Source organism: Anomaloglossus baeobatrachus, chromosome 5 (genome assembly GCF_048569485.1).
Source record: "Anomaloglossus baeobatrachus isolate aAnoBae1 chromosome 5, aAnoBae1.hap1, whole genome shotgun sequence".
Taxonomy (NCBI): domain Eukaryota; kingdom Metazoa; phylum Chordata; class Amphibia; order Anura; family Aromobatidae; genus Anomaloglossus; species Anomaloglossus baeobatrachus.
Window position 1 is genome coordinate 408,991,289 of NC_134357.1, and position 18,491 is coordinate 409,009,779.

The following is an 18,491-nucleotide window of genomic DNA, read 5'->3' on the forward strand; positions in this document are numbered from 1 at the left end:
TTTTATCGGATTGCACTCGTCAGTGCAAAACGCAAGTGGAAACAAACCCTTATAGTGGATTTCATATATTCAATATGTGCATATAGTGCTGCTGTATGCTTCTGCTTCCAAGTGGGCATGTGTGTGCCCAGTGCTTGTCATTTCTCCTGTTCTTGGACCTTTGCTGTGCTAGATTCCGGGCAATCTCCATGTACAATATCTTTTATATCAGTTGTGACTTTGCACGGTCCCTGAAAATTCTCCTTGTTAAATGAGACATCACATGGGAGCAAGGGATTGATGGGTGCTCCATCATATCACTTGGATACCGGTATGGCAGGGGGTTCCATGAGCCCATAACCTGGCATCTTTGTTCTTAGGCTAGGTTCACATTTCCGTTGTTTTGCATCAGTCACAATCCGCTGCTCTGATAAACAACGCAATCCGTTTGGCGGATTCCGTTGTTTCCCATAGACTTATATGAGCGGTGGATTGTGACTGATGCCCTTGCGTTGCATCCTTCGCCCGACTGATCAGTCGTGGAATGACTGACCGTCGGGCGTCAGGAACGCAGAGTGTAAAGTTTTTTTTGCAGCGGAATCCTTAGGATTTCGCTGCGCATGCTCTCTCTCGGCGGCTGAGCGTTCATCTGATCACCCGTCGTCCGGCTGCTGTGAGCGATCAGCTGATCTCCCAGCGGTCGGCTGCTGTGAGCGATCAGCTGATCACCCGGCGGCCAGCTTCTGTGAGCGATCAGCTGATCACCTGGCGGCTGGCTGCTCCGAGTGATCAGCTGATCACCCTGCAGCCGGCTGCAGTGAGCGATCAGCTGATCACCCGTCGGCTGGCTGCTGTGAGCGATCAGCTGATCACCCGGCAGCTGGCTGCTGTGAGCGATCAGCTGATCACCCGGCGGCCGGCTGCTGTGAGCGATCAGCTGATCACCTGGTGGCCGGCTTATCAGCTGAACTCCCGGCTGCCGGCTAATGAGAGCGATCAGCCGCCGGGAGATCATCTGATCGCTCTCAAAAGCCGGCGGCCGGGAGATCAGCTGATCGCTCTCAAAAGCCAGCGGCCGTCTATTGTGAACGATCAGCTGATCGCTCTCTCGCTCTCGTTTTACAACGGAATCCGCTTTCTAATTCCAATTATTGTCATCCGTTGTACAATGCATCAGTCACAAGCATCAAGCAACGCATGTGACTGATGCAAAACAACGGAAATGTGAACCTAGCCTTACAGAGTCTCCTTGACTGGTGCTAAGGATCTGTCAGACAGAGGATGAACGGAGCAGCTGGTTGTGAACAAATAAACACCAACATGGCAGCTTGCCTTTCCTTTCTCTCAGATAACTTTCCTGTCCAACCTTATTACATGCATCTTGTCTATTTCCTGATAGATAACTGGTCCCAGGATGACATGCTCCCTTTTCTGGAGACCATCAAGCCCTTCTTGCTCAGCCAGGACAATACAAAGTTCAAAACAACAGAGCCTCACCTGGATTGGAACAAGCTGGCCTTCAAGAATCATAACAGGGCCATGTGTCATCAAATGTGGCTGGAGATCTCAAATGAGGTGAGATGCAGTCCCTGCTCATGTCCTTCATAGTCTACATATGCTCCATAATACGTTTTTAACATGTAGACCACTAGTGTCTACTGCAAGTGAAGTAGTCTCATTATTTGGAGCTGTTTAGAACCAGAAAACAGTTATTACCCTGCATATAGTGCTGCTGTATGCTTCTACTTCCAAGTGGGCATGCATGTGCCCAGTGTTTGTCATCATTCCTGTTCTTGGACCTTTGCTGTGCCAGCTTCCTGGCGATCTCCATGTACAATATCTTGCATATCAGTTCTGACTTTCCACCACGAATGGTCCCTGAAAATTCTCCTTGTAAAACGAGACATCACATGGTAGCATGGATTGATATTTACTCCAAATCACTTGGATACAGGTATGGCAGGGGGTTCCATGAGCCCATATTTCCCATGTAACCTGGCATCTTTGTTGTTACAGTCTCCCTGACGTGCTACGGATCTGTCCAACAGAGGATGAACGGAGCAGCTGGTGGAGAACAAATAAACACCAAAATGACAGCTGACCTTGCCCTTTCTCTCAGCTGGTGCTCCTGCCCAACTTTATTCCATGCATTGTGTATATTTCTTGACAGATAACTGGACCCAGGATGTCATGCTAACTTTTCTGGAGACCATGAAGTCCATCCCAGCCAGGACAATACAAAGTTCAAAACAACAGAATCTCACCTGTACTGGAACAAGCTGGCCTTCAAGAATTATAATGGGACCATGTGTCATCAAAATGGCTGGAGATCTCAAATGAGGTGAGATGCAGTAACACGTTTTTAACATGGAGACCACTAGACCACACCTTCCAGTTAGGTAACAGCAGTCAAACACAAACAACCTTGTCACCACCCTCCAGGTTTGATGTCCACACCAGGGGGGAATGGAGCCAGGCGGTTGGCTCCACCCACCGAGGAGTTCACAGGCCTGGAGGCGGGAACCTAAGTAGTCAAGTTCAAGTAGTTGAGAGAGGAGTTCTGACAGTGAAGGAGGGAGGTTGTGTCCAGAAGCAGACCTGTGCTCAGGCCTCCCAAAGACTACTCCGGTAGCTGGGTTGGAGCCCAGTCACCACTGGCAAGGAGGCAGATGGTAGTGTCCGCCTGCAGGAGACCGGGAATACGACCGGTGGTAATGGTAGTCAGAGGGGTGATTGACATCAAAAAGGGGAGGGTGCCTGTGAGAGTGCTGAACTGCGGGGAGGAAGAGGTTAGGCTTCCCCGCTACGCCACCATAGCTAAGCTGTTCACCATCGACCCCCACACTATCCATGAGACCACCCCCACTACCCCTACACCCGACATGAGTAGTGACACTCCATCTCCGCCACTACAGGAGTGGTGCCGAGAGCTACATGTCGGTGACTCGCCCACCCCAGGGCTATGGGACACCCGGTGCCGGGCTGGACTAGTCCGGGGGTCGTCAGTGGTGGCGGGGCCCGGCTCCGTGGCCCTGGTGGGTGTCAGTTTAAATATGGCTGATGACTTGGTGATGAATAAAGTTTGTGTTCGTGACACCACCTGTGGTATGCGGCTACTAAGCCGCCGCTGCTGTGTAAGGCCTCCAGGGTGATGATATGGCAGCAATGATGGTACTGCTCCCCACAGGTGGAGCAATGCTCCGGGGCACACTGTTGGTGCTCGTGAGAGTCTATGGTGTAATGGAAGGCTAAGCAGATAAAACAACAGAGACCACTCCAAGGGTGCAGTTTCAAGTTCTTTACTCACACGTCCTGGTATGCGCACACTGGTGCCCTCAGACGACTGGAACCCACTGTCAGGGACCTCCGCCGTTTCTGGGTGATTCTTGGAGTAAAAACCGGTACCCTTCTCTCTAAGGTGTCTCTATCTTCAGCTGTCTTCCCAAGCCTAGCTCTCTTAGGATGAACCTGCTCGGCCTCCACTACAGCCTCCAGGCTGGGGGGTCACCTGTCGGATGATTATCCCCTTTCTAGAGGTTCTGCTGTGGGCTGTGGCCCGGGGAGCCTACAACTTTCCCTGGGCCTCGGTCTTTACTGTTTGGAGATAACTTTGCACTCCTCCGGTTTCTAGGGACCGTCCCCTGTTGCAGCTTGATCCCTCCACCGATGTTCCTGTGGAACAGGCCCCCACAGCTCTACAGCTATCCGTGGCCCTGGAATCCCTTCTTCTCTCTGCTTGGTGTCACCTGGACCCTCTGAGTCCCAGGATCTTCACCAGGAAGCGTCTCTTTCTTCTTCTCAGCTCCTGACTGACTTGGAGCTCTCTTTCCTTCTCTCCTCCTTGCCTGCCTCCTGCAGACCTCCTCCTCCTTCCCCACTCTCTCTCCTTCTTCTGTTGCTTTCTCTGTGCGGACACTCTGAGCTCACAGAGCTCCTTTCTCTTTCACAGCTACATGCTGTCTCCTCACTCTCTCACTCTCTGAGGTAAACTGAAACTAACTTGACCTTCCTTTCTCTGACTGCTCTCTGGTGGCTCCTCCCACCTCCCCAGTTGCTAAGCTGTACCCTATAGGAGCAGGGATGGGTCTTACGACCCCTCCCAGCATGCAGCATTGGAGGGTAACTGCCACTGTCCCTGGTCCCAGTATGTACCTAACAATGGGTGTTGTGTAGATTTACCAGGGGACTGGTGTTCACTCCTTTCCTCACCCAGAATGGGGCATCACACCGCTGGATGGGGTGCAATGTCCTGTGGCGACAGAAGCCTCAGGGGTGCCACACTGGCACCGAATCTACCCCGGTACATCACAAAGACGGGCTATACAGGGTAGTACAGGAGTATGGGCAGGTTTTCAGCAAGCACCCGCTAGATTTTGGGAGGATTAAAGGGGTCCAACATCATATCCCCACAGGCACACATGCACCTATCAAGGAGAGGTATAGGCCAATACCACCAACACACTATCAATGCAGCAAAGACATGTTGAGGAACATGAAAGAGGCAGGGGTCATCCGGGATAGTTGTAGTCTCTGGGCAGCTCCATTGGTGCTGGTAAAGAAGAAAGACGGTACCATGAGGATGTGTGTGGATTACTGGAAGATCAATCAGATAACGCATAAAGATGCCTACCCTCTCCCCCGCATTGAAGAGTCACTGGCTGCACTAAAAACTGCTGCTAATTATTTCTCTACCCTTGACCTTACCAGCGGATACTGGCATGTGGCAGTCGCACCAGAAGACCGCGAGAAGACCGCATTTGCTACCCCCATGGGACTCTGCAAGTTCAACAGTATGCCGTTCGGGCTGTGCAATGCCCCGGGGACCTTCTAACGGCTCATGGAGTGCTGCTTGGGGCATCTCAACTTTGAGACTGTTCTATTGTATCTGGACGATGTGATCGTGTATTCCAAGACGTATGAGGCCCACCTGGAGCACCTGACAGAAGTATTCGCAGCCCTCTCCAAGTACGGGATGAAGTTGAAGCCGTCAAAGTGCCATCTACTGAAACCCAAAGTGCAATACCTCGGACATGTGGTGAGTGCCGAAGGCGTAGCCCCGGATCCGGAGAAGGTTGCTGACATCCAGAGCTGGCCGCGACCGACCACGGTGAGAGAAGTCAGGTAGTTCCTGGGCCTGGTGGGCTATTACCGCCGTTTCATCAAGGGGTACACGAAGATGGCCGCGCCCATGCAAGACCTCCTCGTGGGACAGACCAAGAATGGGAGAGCCCCCGGCCCCCCGTTTGTCTGGAGTGAGAAACATGAGGAGTCCTTCCACCAGTTGAAGTCAGCCCTGACGGGCGAAGAAAATCCTGGCCTACCCGGACTACGGTCTCCCGTTCGTCCTCTATACCGACGCCAGTAATGTGGGCCTCGGCGCGGTCCTGTCCCAGGTGCAGGATGGGAAGGAAAAGGTGATCGCCTACGCTAGCAGAAAACTTCGGCCAATCGAAGGGAACCCCGAAAATTACAGTTCCTTCAAGCTTGAGTTCTTAGCCCTTGTGTGGGCAATAACTGAAAGGTTCAAGCATTACCTTGCAGCGGCGAAGTTTACTGCCTACACGGACAACAATCTGTTGACACATCTAGACACGGCCAAGCTGGGTGCCCTGGAGCAGCGGTGGATGGCTCGACTGTCCAACTACGATTTCGCTATCAAGTACAGATCTGGCCGCAAGAACACCAATGCAGATGCGCTGTCCCAAATGCCGCACCTACCTGATGACAGGGTTGAGAACGACGACCTTGAAGAAATTGAACTACCGGCATTCCATCGGCCCTGAGATGAGAAGCCCTGCGTTAACCAACAACAGGTGAACCTTGACCCGCTGCCCGGCCAGGGGTGGCAGGAAGCCCAGGATCAAGAACCTGCGGTCCAGCTGGTTAAAGCCATGATCGCGCAGGACTCCTCCAGGATGGATCCCGCAGCCCCCTCAGAAGCCCAACGGTTGTGGAAGGAGAGAAACCGGCTGCACCTGCATCAGGGGAAGCTGTGTCGGGAAATGATCAATCCAAAGACCCATGAGAAGGTTGGCCAGGTGGTGGTCCCCCAAGCCAGTGTGCCCAGGGTCCTGAAGGCCTACCACGATGGTGCAGAGCACTTCGGTTGGAAGAAGCTGGAGATGTTGTTGAGAGAGCGGTTCTACTGGAGTGGGATGCGTGAGCCTGTGGAGGCCTGGTGTCGAGAATGTGGCCCCTGCACACTGAGAAGGCAGGATGAGGTCAGCCAGAAGGCCCCCCTTCAGCCGATCGTCACCCACCTGCCATTGGAGTTGGTTGCCCTGGACCACGTCAAGCTCACGCCCAAACAAAGCGGGTACACATATGCCCTGACCATCGTGAACCATTACCTAGGTAGGCGCTCGCTTAGGTACAGGGAAACTGCTATTTAGGGGTGCGATGTGTTAATTTTGTAAATATTTGAATGAATAAGCACTAATCACCCGAGGCTTTCACCTGATTGAAAAAGGACAGCCCCCGTTGGGATCTTACAGCAAGTCCGCGTAGGAACCAACAGTGTTTTGTGGTAGCCCGTTGGTTACTGAAGTGCCCGTCCCTGTTGGGACTGATGTTGTCCCCGTTTCACACCCCTTAACCCCTGCATGAGTAATCATGAACAAGGCCGAGAACTTGCAGGCCACCCAATAACTTTGGGTTTTTAAATATTGCCCAATTGCCCTTCCCAGGACTGCCAGTCTCCGGAGAGGCTGGTTGGAGGGAGGACCCGCAGCAGAGCAGGCTGGGGTCCGGTCACCATCAGAACTGGTGACCATCCTCCGGGTCAGGGGCCCCCCTGGATGTGGGGCCTCTGAGTGACTGCCGGATGCGTAGTACCATACCCGTTCCCGCTTGGGTAGCCTGGCCAGGTTCCTGTTTCCGGACTGGGGAAAAGGGGTGCTGCTTCTTAGGGGCAGCATCAGGGCTAGGGTGCTTGGGTGGGAAAGCGGAAGGACATGGACCCGTTCCCTTGTTATTAATAAAAATGTTTCCGTTTGTAACGGTTCAAGTAATGTGCATACTGTTTACAAGATGTTGATTATTTGTTTACTTTTACAGAAAAATAAAACCGGTGATGGACGGGCAGCCCGCGGACGGTCTGCATTAAACCAAGGGGCAATGTGATGCCCTGGACTATCCAGGACGTCCCAGGTAGTCACACACACAACATCACACCCCTTCCAGTTAGGTAACAGCAGTCAAACACAAAAAACCTTGTCACCACCCTCCAGGTTTGATGTGCACACCAGAGGGGGTGGAGCCAGGTGGTTGGCTCCACCCACCGAGGAGTTCACAGGCCTAGAGGCGGGAACCTAAGTAGTCAAGTTCAAGTAATTAAGAGAGGAGTTCTGACAGTGAAGGAGGGAGGTTGTGTCCAGAAGCAGACCTGTGCTCAGGCCTGCCAAAGACTACTCCGGTGGCTGGGTTGGAGCCCAGTCACCACTGGCAAGGAGGCAGACGGTAGTGGCCACATGCAGGAGACCGGGAATACGACCGGTGGAACCGTAAGGGACCAGGGCAGGGTAGTGGCCCGCTGGAACTGAACCGGGAAGCCAACTGGATACCAGAGCACCAGGCAGGGTACTCAGACCCCAAACTAGGCTATAAGCCACCACCATAGTCAAATCAACTGCTTGCGGTCTGGACCTCAGGGGTTCATTCCCACCTAAGTCCCGATTGAAAGCAACAGCCCAACCATTCCGGATAAGTGCCACTGCCAAAGGCAAGAGATCCAAAGGGCCAGCGTCTGCGGGCAAACGGGCTCCTACGACACTTATACGCCGGGGAGCGGACTACCGGTGCCCAGGCACAGGAGTCAAGATGCACACACAGGTGCAGGAGAAAGGCGGACATTGCCAATTTAACTGGAAAAGTTGCAGCCGGCTGCGGGCTCCGTTCATCACTCTGTTTGGTTTACCAGCGACTCCAGTGTTTTGTATCAGAGTGAGTACACCAGTGCCATCAGGCACCGCACCGCGCTGCACCGCAACACTGCGCCCTGCACCCCGGCCCTCGCCAACCGGGGACCGGGACCAACATCCCCTACGCACGGAGGGGGTCAACACCTAGCTGCGAGCTACAGTTAGGTCCAGAAATATTTGGACAGTGACACAATTTTCGCGAGTTGGGCTCTGCATGCCACCACATTGGATTTGAAATGAAACCTCTACAACAGAATTCAAGTGCAGATTGTAACGTTTAATTTGAAGGTTTGAACAAAAATATCTAATAGAAATTGTAGGAATTGTACATATTTCTTTACAAACACTCCACATTTTAGGAGGTCAAAAGTAATTGGACAAATAAACCAAACCCAAACAAAATATTTTTATTTTCAATATTTTGTTGCGAATCCTTTGGAGGCAATCACTGCCTTAAGTCTGGAACCCATGGACATCGCAAAACGCTGGGTTTCCTCCTTCTTAATGCTTTGCCAGGCCTTTACAGCCGCAGCCTTCAGGTCTTGCTTGTTTGTGGGTCTTTCCGTCTTAAATCTGGATTTGAGCAAGTGAAATGCATGCTCAATTGGGTTAAGATCTGGTGATTGACTTGGCCATTGCAGAATGTTCCACTTTTTTGCACTCATGAACTCCTGGGTAGCTTTGGCTGTATGCTTGGGGTCATTGTCCATCTGTACTATGAAGCGCCGTCCGATCAACTTTGCGGCATTTGGCTGAATCTGGGCTGAAAGTATATCCCGGTACACTTCAGAATTCATCCGGCTACTCTTGTCTGCTGTTATGTCATCAATAAACACAAGTGACCCAGTGCCATTGAAAGCCATGCATGCCCATGCAATCACGTTGCCTCCACCATGTTTTACAGAGGATGTGGTGTGCCTTGGATCATGTGCCGTTCCCTTTCTTCTCCAAACTTTTTTCTTCCCATCATTCTGGTACAGGTTGATCTTTGTCTCATCTGTCCATAGAATACTTTTCCAGAACTGAGCTGGCTTCATGAGGTGTTTTTCAGCAAATTTAACTCTGGCCTGTCTATTTTTGCAATTGATGAATGGTTTGCATCTAGATGTGAACCCTTTGTATTTACTTTCATGGAGTCTTCTCTTTACTGTTGAATTAGAGACAGATTTACTGAGAGTGTTCTGGACTTCAGTTGATGTTGTGAACGGGTTCTTCTTCACCAAAGAAAGTATACGGCGATCATCCACCACTGTTGTCATCCGTGGACGCCCAGGCCTTTTTGAGTTCCTAAGCTCACCAGTCAATTCCTTTTTTCTCAGAATGTACCCGACTGTTGATTTTGCTACTCCAAGCATGTCTGCTATCTCTCTGATGGATTTTTTCTTTTTTTTCAGCCTCAGTATGTTCTGCTTCACCTCAATTGAGAGTTCCTTAGACCGCATGTTGTCTGGTCACAGCAACAGCTTCCAAATGCAAAACCACACACCTGTAATCAACCCCAGACCTTTTAACTACTTCATTGATTACAGGTTAACGAGGGAGACGCCTTCAGAGTTAATTGCAGCCCTTAGAGTCCCTTGTCCAATTACTTTTGGTCCCTTGAAAAAGAGGAGGCTATGCATTACAGAGCTATGATTCCTAAACCCTTTCTCCGATTTGGATGTGAAAACTCTCATATTGCAGCTGGGAGTGTGCACTTTTAGCCCATATTATTTACATAATTGTATTTCTGAACATGTTTTTGTAAACAGCTAAAATAACAAAACTTGTGTCACTGTCCAAATATTTCTGGACCTAACTGTACACCGCTCCCAGGAGTCCCCGTACCTTCACCGCAGCGGTGGTGTCCACAATCACCACAACCCGTGGGTGGCGTCACGAACTATAATTCCAAAACCCAAACACACGCATCCCCCGCACGTAGCGCCAACCACCCCCCTTGCAGAGCGACGTGACCCCTGGGTACGTGAGAGGCTCGAGCCACCACCCGTAGAACACGAGCACAAATCCGAGCGGCTCGGCGGTCGCAGCCGAGGCCGCGGGGCGGTACATTACCTTGCTAGATGCCCCCTAGGGGACAACAAAAGGATCTCTCCAAATCCTTTGTTATTTAACAGGGGGCACATTGTACGCTCTGAGTACCGCCCTGAGAGGGGCCCGGCCGCTTCTCCGCTGCTCGGGCCGAGCCGCTCGGGGTCCGGGCTCGGGTTTGTCGGAGGCACGAGCGCCTCCAGACCGGGGGCCACGTCGCTCTGTTAAGGAGAGGCAGTGGGGTGGTGGTGGTGTGGGACGAGGCGCGCAGCCAGGGAGGGCCGCGCTGTCGTCTAACGGGTCGTGACGCCACCCACGGGTCGTGGTGACTGGGTGCAGGGTGCCGTGCTGCGGTGCAGTGTCGTGCCCGGATGGCACTGGTGTACTCACGATTAATTCACACTCAGTCACTGGTAAACCAAAGTTCGGGTATGGTCGGGTCCCGCAGCCGGCTGCTGATGTCCCATGTGAGGTTGATGGTGGCCCCTTTCCCTTGCACCTCTTGTTGTGGTTTTTCGGCTCCCCTGCTTGGGCAGTGGTAGCCCGCTCCCCGGCGTTGAGCTGCCGGAGGAGCCCTCGGTTGCCCGCAGGCGCTGGCCCGTCGGGTGTTTGGCCCTTGGCGGTGGCACTCACCCGGTATCGGTGGGCTTTTGCCTTCTTTCGGGACTTTGGGTGTGGATGAACCCGTGATGTCCAGCCAGCAATCAGTCAATTTGCCTAAACTCAGTGGCTTCTAAGCTAGGACGGGGTCTGAGTATCCGGTTTCTGGTGCTCTGGTACACGGTTGACTCGCCGGTTCAGGGCCGGCGGGCTCCAACCCTGGCCCGGTCCCTACAGTTCCGCCGGTTGCTGTACCGGTACTCCTGCAGACGGCCACCACCGTCTGCCTGTCTGACGTTTCAAGGGGCCCAGGCTCCAACCCGGGTCCCTGACAGTTCTGCAACTCCACTCCTCTCACTGTCCACTCTAGAACTTCTCTGTTTGTATTTCCTGCCTCAGGACAGTAGTCTCCTCGATGGGCGTGCCTTTCCGCCTGACTCCGCCCACCTGGTGTGCCCTCATGGCCCTGAGGGAGGCATGAGGTCTCCCTTTCGGGTGTTGAGTGTGTCCTCACAGGGGATGGGGGTGTGTGTGTAATGTGGTTGGTGTTGTTACCTGTGACCCCTGGGGTCCAGGGCGTCACATACCCCCTTGGTTTAATGCAGACCGTCCGCGCGCTGCCCGACCAACTCCGGTTTATTTTTATTTTTCAACTGTAAACGGGAAAACGGGAAACATTTACAATTATAATAACATTTGTACAAACTATGGTTACTGAAGGTCTTCCCATAACGGGAGGCATTTACTTTAACGTTGCATAACTTTATTAAACGGAACGGATTCATGTCCTTCCGCCTTTCCTACCTAAACAACCTAGCCTTGATGCTGCCCCTAAGAAATGGGCAGCACCCCTTTTCCCCAGTCCGGAAACAGGAACATGGCCAGATCACCCAGGCGGGAACGGGTACAGTGCGGCGCACCCGGCAGTTGGCAAGGGCTTCCCGGAGGATGGTCACCGGTCCCGGTGGTGACCGGACCCCAGCCTGCTCTGCTGCGGGTCCTTCCTCCAATCTGCCTCTCCAGAGGCTAACAGAACTGGAAGGCATGTTAAGGGGAAGATAGGGCACTATTTACAAGCCCAAAAGTTCTTGGGTGGCCGGCAAGTCCACGGCCTTGTCCATGAGCAGTCACTAACGCAACAGGGTTAAACGGGGGTTAAACACAAGTCCCAACGGGAATGGGTCCTTTTTGTAGCTAACGGGCTATTATCTTTACTCTGCAGCGGGGAACTCTTCTTCAAACTCCACTTCGAGGCTGTGCGGTGGTGGAGGGGGCTGTCTGCCGCTCCGGACATCCAGGGCAAACCAGCCCCTCTCCCCTCGGTGCCGTGTGTAGTGCGCCAGATCGCCGGGCAGGAGATCACGGTCTGGGTGCCCGAACGGGAGATGGGCATTCACCTCCCGCCGGGAAAAGAAAACCTCTCCATCCAATTCGGGGTCGTACAGGAACCCCCAGCCTTTGTCTTTGTTGAATCTCCTGACCTGGCCCTGGTAGGTGGGGCCCGCACCCAATATCCAGCGCTCCTTAGGTGCTCCTTCCCCTCAATGGTACGGGCAAGCACCTCCTCTCTTCTCTTTTCCCTGGCCACTATCTCCTGGCTCAGTTCGCTGGGCTGCCGCTCCCAATACGGGGCCTTTGCACGCCCAGGGTCTACTGCAGTGGGGGTCTGGCCCAGCCGGCGCTCCCCAGTGTCGACCACGATCGGCACTCTCAAAGGGGGCACCGCTGTGTCGCGGCCGGCTCTGCTGCCTTGCAGCTGCCTCCCCGCGGAACCTCAGCCGAGGCCCGCGACCCTGGAGCGGCTTGCCTTGCCTTCTGGGCCTTCTTGGCCGGGCGGACTGCTGGGGCCTGGGCACTTTTGGGCGCGGTCACTTCTGGGACATCCGGCATCGCCTCGGGATCAGGTGCTGGCCGGTAACGGGTCCCCTCGGGCAACGGGCACAACGCGGCCGGGTTCCACAACAGGTCCTGGCCAGCCTCCCCAAGCAGCTTACCATGAACGCCCGGGATGGACTCCGCCACCGGTGTCGGGGGTGGGGATACCGGTGGAGGAGCAGCGACAACCACTGCGGGCAAGGGAGGAGGCGGTATGGCGGGCAGCAGCAGACCGCGCCCCTCAGCCACGATGGCCGACCCCTCAAGGGCATAGGGACATGGGTCGCCTTCCCACCCTGCCAACACCGTCATCCTTTCACGGGCCCGCACGGCAGCCACTATCTCCCCCATCTCCGCCGCCCAGTGCTCCACCAGGAAGCTTACCTGGTGCTGGAGGCAGCAACACATCTCCTCCGTCCAGGCCTTCACCCACGCCGCCGTTCCTTGTGCGGGCTCCGGGGTATCGGGACGCTGGACGGGAGTCGCCATGCTGCACAGTCTGGGTCCAGGAACGGAACGGATGCAGGGTCCTGGAGTCCCTGCCTTTTTATCTTCTCGGTTACATCAGGCAGCCTTCTTGCCCGCCTTCCCCCTTGGTTTTCTCTTAGCACTCCTCCTTTGGGGGCGGGGCTTCACTTTCGCGCCTCTACTGCTCGGGGAAGACGACTCGAGCGGGAAACTTTCACACCAAGATGGCGGGACTTCAACATTTTCGGCAGGACGCCACTCACGGATACTTCTAAGGCGCACTTCCACAGGTAAGTGGACTGTCCGAATCCTGTTCGTGATGCCAGAAGAGTCGATGTGTACCGCCCTGAGAGGGGCCCGGACGCTTCTCCGCTGCTCGGGCCGAGCCGCTCGAGGTCCGGGCTCGGGTTTGTCGGTGGCACGAGCACCTCCGGACTGGGGGCCACGTCGCTTTGTTAAGGGGAGGCAGTGGGGTGGTGGTGGTGTGGGACGAGGCGCGCAGCCGGGGAGGGCCGCGCTGTCGTCTAACGGTTCGTGACGCCATCCACGGGTCGTGATGACAGGGTGCACCACCGCTGCGGCTGGAGAGAAGGCGGGCTCATCCGGGATCGGTGTTGCGGCCGCAGTCTAGATGTTAGCCCCTCCGTGGGTAGGGGCGGTGTGTCCCGGATCCCGGTGCGGGGAGCGGAGGTGCTGGTGACGGGGTTGTTGTCGGGGTGCAGGGTGCCGTGCTGCGGTGCAGTGTCGTGCCCGGATGGCACTGGTGTACTCACGATTAATTCCCACTCAGAGTCACTGGTAAACCAAAGTTCGGGTATGGTCGGGTCCCGCAGCCGGCTGCTGATGTCCCATGTGAGGTTGATGGTGGCCCCTTTCCCTTGCACCTCTTGTTGTGGTTTTTCGGCTCCCCTGCTTGCAACTAACCTACCAAATCCTCATTATCTGGTAACACCCGGATAAGATTCCAGAAGCTTCCTAAATTCAGGAATAAGAGTCCATCAACGGTATAAAAAGTCCTTTTTTTTCCCCCTCTATCTGTCTCCCCTATAGATATACATGAGGATACAAATTTTTAATTTTACTTTTTAGCCGATTAGTTGCTGCTGGCATTTGTGGATCTTCTCAAACAGCAACTTGGAGATGACCTTCATGTACATTTGCCAACCATCAATAGGCACCGGAGGTTCGTCACGTATATAGCTTGGCTTGCTATAAATTTTACATAGAGCCCTTATTCATTGATTAACCGCTGATATTTTTCCAGGTTTCCTCTGTTGTACATTGGACATTGGCCTTGTGCTCTACTCATTTTATTCACCACTTCACTGTCCTACATCTGCGGAACACAGGTAGTCTCTATTTGTACTGAATACGACAACACTAGGTTTACCCTATTGGGCCCATATTCTAATATACACATTCTCCCTCTTTTTTCTCTCATTCCTTAGGTCCTATATTGATCCAATCATCATCATCATTCGAGATACCTGGATCCTATCAGAATTTCCTGACCCTTTTTAACCCTTTTTACTGCATTTTATGTATATGAAATTAACATTTATTTTAAATTTTTAACATTTTCACATTGTTTTACCTTGATTTTATACTTGATCCCCAGTATATCAATTTGCATACATTCATCTACTTACTGCATTCAACTAACCCCTGCCAGTTAGCGCGGTAGCCATACCATTTTACTCTTGCTAGTGTTATCGCTCCCGGACAGGTTATTCGCGGACCCTGCCTACTACCTGCAGCTTTCCTGGCAGCTCCCCAATTTTTCTGGTTTGGCAAATAGGGCAATAGGTGGTACATAAAAACCTATCCCCCATCCAGCAATACCCAACGAGTCACAGAACATCTTGTTTGTGAGCGCTAGTGTCCCTGTAAGTTTTAAGTTATGCAGAAGTCTTACCAATCCTAAGATGCACGAAAGAATCTGCCAGATAGTGATACCTAAAGCGTATGTCCCTGTGGGCCTGGAAGCGTACCACGATAGAGCAGGGCACTTTGGATGGAAGAAGTTGGAGATGTTGCTGAGAAGTCGCTTTTACTGGATCCGGATGAGAGATACCATAGAGGCCTGGTGCAGGAACTGCGGTCCTTGCTCCTTGAGGAGGCAAGATGGCACCAGTCAGCGAGCACCACTCCAACCAATAGTCACCAAGCAGCCTCTGGAGATTGCGGCTTTGGATCACGTCAAGCTCACCCCAAGCAGGAGTGTTTACACCTATGCACTCACGATGGTGGACCACTATTCCCGATTCATGGTGGTGGTACCTGTTAAAGATCTAACTGCCAGCACAGCGGCAAAGGCATTCCAAGCGCACTTTTGCAGGCCGCGTGGGTATGTCCTCACTGATCAAGGTCTAGCGTTTGAGGCTGAAATCTTCAAGGAATTCTGTAGCCTGTACGGATGTAAGAAGATACGTACTACACCATACCATGCCCAAACCAATGGGATGTGCGAGAAGGGCCTTAGGTGACTCGGTGTCGGGCTGGACTAGTCCGGGGTAGTCAGCGGTGGCGGGGCCTGACTCCGTGACCCTGGTGGAGTCAATACAAAATGTGGTGATATTGGGGAGATGATAATAATGTTTATTTAAGATTCGTGACGCCACCTGTGGTAATTTGCAGCTATGGAGCCGCAGCTGCTGGAAGGGACCTCCGGGGCTGATGTAATGGCAGCTGAGGTGTTTCTTGCTCTCCACAGGTAGAGCGGGTACCCCGGGGCAACCTTTGGTGCTTGGTAAAGTCTATGGTGTTGTGTGCTGTGGTGCAGGGCCGACAGGGCGGTATAGAGGAGACGACACAAGGCTTACAGATAACGTCTTTACTCACTGGTTGGTCTCAATTCGGCAGCTGTCCGGTTGCCCACAGTATGCTGGGATCCACTGTCAGGGACCTCCGCCAATTCCGGGTAGTTCAAGGGCCAGTACCGGTGCACCCCTCTTTGTGTCCTTTCCTGAATGACTTCTTAGCCTTGACTGTTTTAGCTGAGCTGGTCTTTGCCTCCACCACACTGCCTGTACAAAGGGGGCTAACCGCAGTTGTATCTTGCCCCTGTTATGGTTAATATTTTATATTAAGTTTTGGTTATCATTTAAGCAATTTATATATGTTTAATAATTTTGTATTTTTGTATTAGCTTTATAAGTGTTATTCATAAAAGCAATAGCACTGGGTGTAGTCGCTTTAAAGAGGCCTTTGTCTAAAGTTTCTTTGTTACTGAAGGTCCAGAAAACTGGACAGAACTAGATTTTTAGGAATGCAGCAGGATCCATAATTTACGATTTTGTTATTTTCAACCTATATACCCATTTTTGGTCATGTACTAAGCCGTCCCCTTTTCTTTTGTGGTTTTAATAAACTACTGTTTGGGCATCTGAGATTCAGACAAAGCCTGGTACACGGATTGACTGTGTGTTCTTGTGTTTGTCTCCAATGCATCGCTATTAATTGGACCAACATTGGCAGATCTGGAGATCCCTTGCATCTCACCCTAAATTAGCTCTCCCAAGAAAGGGGTTTCCACGACAGAACATGGTGCAGAAACCTGGGATGGTTAACTGGACCTCTCTGTGACCCGACTACAAAGACCTTCCCAGGAACCACTGAACAAAATCTGCGGTGAGTAACCCATTGTGTTACAAATGTTTCAGTGCTTTCGGGAGGTCCGAGACGGGTACGTAGTGGTCCAACAAGACCATTCTTATCAAATCTCTGCCAGTGTTTGGATTTTGTGTGTATGATTGAAATAATAGAGAGATGCCATCTGTGATCTGTTATATGTATCAATGTGTTTTTAAATGTGCGAATGATTGTTGAAGGAAATTGAATGAAGAGTATATCATCTCAGCAGTTGAAAGATTATATGTTGTCCTGTGTTTTCTATATGACTGTTATGTCTGGAATTATATTTTAAGCTATGAGGATCCTTTAATGTGGGACTGATTGATCTTTGAGTGACGGATGTATTGTAAAAATCTTATAAACCATTGTGCTGGTGTTTATGTTCTCTTGCATTTGCATTTAAGATGGGAATTGGCTTAATAGGAGGTGTAGTTTTTAATCATCCAGTTTATCCAGACAAAAACATATAGCCAGAGAGGGAAAACTTATTGAAGATTTTATTTTTGGAGCTGCGCCCTCTACAGGATAAGAAAGGGATCTTGTTTGAGTAGTTGAAATCTGATATGCTCTGGTCTGGATACACTGTCTCTTTTGTGTTTGATGTAGTCTGTTTGAGTCAGAGGTAGATGGAGATTTTGTAGGAAATTAGCTTAGTCTCCCATGATATATTGAGAAGTAGAAGTAATCCCAATAACTGTTGGTAGTAGAGTTTATGAATTGTTATTTGTTTGGTTCTGTCTCATTGTACGGGTACAGAGGGCTGGTAACCTGATGCTTCCTAGAAATTCTTCTCTTGCGAGAACAGTGGTTCTGGGAGTAGAAATCCTTCTCTTGCGAGCAAATTGGTGCTGGGAGAAGAGTAGAGTCTTCTGCGGTTAAGACTCTGTGGCCCATTTCAGTTCTACGGTTAACTGCGGGCATTGAAGTTGCAGTCAGAGGACTGGCAGCTATAGGAAGTAATCAGCCTCAGAGGTACCACCCATGTCCCTACAAAGGATATAGAAGAAAGACGAAAAGGGAATGAAGCAATGGATTGATGCAACATGTTATTGGAATTTTTTTTTTGTTTTGGGAGATGTTTTTTTCTGCAAATGTGAAGACTGTTTGAAAGATAAAAACAAACAGGTTAGAATGTGGTAAAGTATCCAAGCGTCTCTCACTGAGTGACCATAAATCAGATTAAACCATTCATGGTGGTGTATATGTAATCTGTGATAGTATAAAGGCCCAGGGAACGCTGCAGTCTCTATAACTGATGTAAAACCTGCACGGCCTTCCCCCTTCAGCACCCCTGCCATATGCAGGATCATTGGGATAGACCTGCAGACACTGTGGCCAACACAGTCCCTCTGGAGCTAATATTGCGTGTCCTGTGTTTCCCTATGCCCAGGCATATTGTCCTTGCTACCTAGATCCTGAATCTCCTGTAAAATTACCCTTACATTTAGAACATATCTCCAGGGTATTCAGGAGGTATATCTGGCCACATAGGAAAACCTAATCTTGGTAACTTTCCAGAGAATGGAGTTTAACAGAGGATTAGACACTGGTTTTAGGCAGAATAAGCGACAAGATCTGTTGCAGATTGTAGCATAGGACCATACTCAGTTTTGGGTATGAACATAATGATAAGATTCATGGACTATTGCTGCGGTGTGTTCTAAATGCCCATAGACCTGCAGTCCAGGGCGCTGTACCAGTCTCCCAAAGTGGAGCAATTTGAAATGGATGTATTTGAGGGAAATATCCCCTGGGGAGCTGAACTAGAAAGGAAAGCGTTAATTTGGCCCCCCTGCAGCCAAGTAGAAGAAAAGGGAGGGGTAGAGGGGGAATCCACCACAAGAAGGAGATAAGAGACTAAACTACAAGGAATACACAAAAGAGTGAGGAGAAAAAAAATAGCCTATATGTAACCATATGTAACCATTGGACAAAAAGGTTTTTGTTTTTTTTTTGTTTTTTTGAGGGGACAAATGTCCCAAAAAG